Below are 2,148 nucleotides of genomic sequence, written 5' to 3'. Positions count from 1 at the left end.
CATATCCTTACATAAAATATTTTTCTTTCAAAATGAACTTTATAAATTTGAGTTAAAACATAATATATCACTTTCTTTAACCTTTACCTTTTACATTTTTCTAATATGTATTCTTAATAATGATAAATGAAGTGGGAGGTTTGGTAAAAACATGCTAACCTAGTGAGTTAACTTCATTCCTAACTATATGTAAAACATCTATTCATAAGCTCTATTCTACAACTAAACTGCTAGCTGCTCAGAAGTCTCCTTCTAGATATGCTCTCTTTCCTAGCAATCCTACTTTTCTTTGATCTCTTTGAAACCCATTTGGACTCCATTGCTCTTCTTCCTAATATCCTAGTTCATCTCTCTCCTGCTGTTTCTTATGCCTCTTCTTCCATGAAGCTGTGCTAAGTCAAGAGATAGAGTCCAAAGAGAATGCCCATTAGGAGACCTCTCAAATGTCTAACTGTTATAAAAGAATTTAGCTCCCTCACAACACTCTTGGCAGGATGAACTAGGACATTGTTGTGGGGGAAATGGGTGGTGGGGTCAGAGACAAATCTGTAGGGGGGGGCAAATTTTCACCTTTTCTGTGGAGCACCTCAAAACTATCCAGCAAAGACCATAAGAATCCTCCCAAGTAATTTCCTTAAAATAGGCAAAACTTTCCACTCCTTAGCATTCTCAATCTATTAAGGTTTGGCTTTCAGAGGCACCCCGGAAGTACATCTTTTCAGAACACACATAGCTGCTTCTGAAAACACAATATCTACCTAAGCTTGGATATTGTACAACCAATGAGGATTTCCATAAACCATAATAAAATATCCTTCACCCATTTACCTTCTTTACTCTCCATCCTGACTTCTTGTTCCACAATTTTTTCATGTTGTGTATGTGTGAAAATAAAACCTCAAATATATAAATACATCTTTCTGTTCACATTTCTATTGGTTGTGTGTATATGGTTCAGAATGGTCCATTTGCGTCAATTATTCAAAGAGTGATTCATTGACTGAACCTAATTCTCCTACTTAAAGTAGACTTCCATTGTTTAACTAGAAAAATAAGGAAGGGGCCTCGCGCTGGGAAGTAGATAAAATACCTGCATTTCATCCAATGACATATTTGGATTATTTTTATTGTCCTGGTAAATTTTGGAAATTCATGGTGGTGGTGTAGAGCCACAACCATTGGTCAGTGGTATTAACTTTGACACTCCCATGGGTGAGACAGTGATCTATGTAAAATCAAGAGGTTTATTTTCCCAGCACATAGGGGTTGTCCCTCAATCCCTCAAGGTACCTGACTAGAAGGTGACCACAAATGGCTATTACAAGCAGTTTTCATACATTTTAGGGGCACAGTTTACATTAGCAAGTTTAATGTTCAAAGTTATTGGCTAAGCATATTGACCTTTATTATTTTTTTTTTTTTTGACAAAAATACAAGAGCACAAATCTACTTTTATTTATTTACTCTCCATTAGTTTAAATCCGGGATGGGTACAGCATCACACGGATTCTGTGTCCAATGGCCTTTGCAGGAAGGTTGCTTCGGAATTTGGCACGAACCATACCACTGTTTCCATGGGCCCGAGTTACTTTTCCCCAGATCACTCTGGTTTTGTTTGGTTTGCCTCCAGGAGTCACTGTATTGTTTTTTGCTTTGTACATATAAGCACATCTCTTGCCTAAGTAGAACTCGGTTTCATCTCGGGCATAAACGCCTTCAATTTTAAGAAGAGCCGTGTGCTCTCTTTGGTTCCGGAGACCTCGCTTGTAGCCAGCAAAAGTGGCCTTGCACCACAGCTTGCGATCTTTGGAAGTCCTGTTCCCAGCAGGCCTTCACAGGCGCCAAGATGGCGGAAAGAGGCATATTGACCTTTAAATCAAAACTTTTAATGAGCATATTGGCCCGGCTAGCAAGCAGCTACATTTGAACTGTACCTGGGACTTCTCAGAGGAAAATGTGACTATCACTCTCTACATTCTAAGAAATGTTTTTATATTCAAAAATGTCAGTCTGAAGGTTCCTCAGAAAATTGGACATAGTACTATCTGAGGACATGTTTAAAACTCCTACACATATACCCAAAAGATGTTCCAACATGTCACAAGGACAAATGTTCTACTATGTTTATAGCAGCTTCATGTTAATAAC

At 38.2% G+C, this 2,148-nt stretch overlaps 1 pseudogene across 1 annotated transcript; it reads right to left on the bottom strand.

The window, feature by feature from the left end:
• Positions 1–1,421: 1,421 nt before the first annotated feature.
• LOC308434803 (large ribosomal subunit protein eL33-like) lies at positions 1,422–1,863 on the bottom strand (annotated as a pseudogene). The gene has a single exon. The product of its transcript is annotated as a large ribosomal subunit protein eL33-like (transcript).
• Between the last annotated feature and the right edge of the window lie 285 nt (positions 1,864–2,148).

Source organism: Micromys minutus, assembly GCF_963924665.1.
Source record: "Micromys minutus genome assembly, chromosome: 1".
Classification (NCBI taxonomy): domain Eukaryota; kingdom Metazoa; phylum Chordata; class Mammalia; order Rodentia; family Muridae; genus Micromys; species Micromys minutus.
The sequence above is the reverse complement of the archived record's forward strand: the minus strand, read 5'-3'. Positions and strand labels throughout refer to the sequence as shown.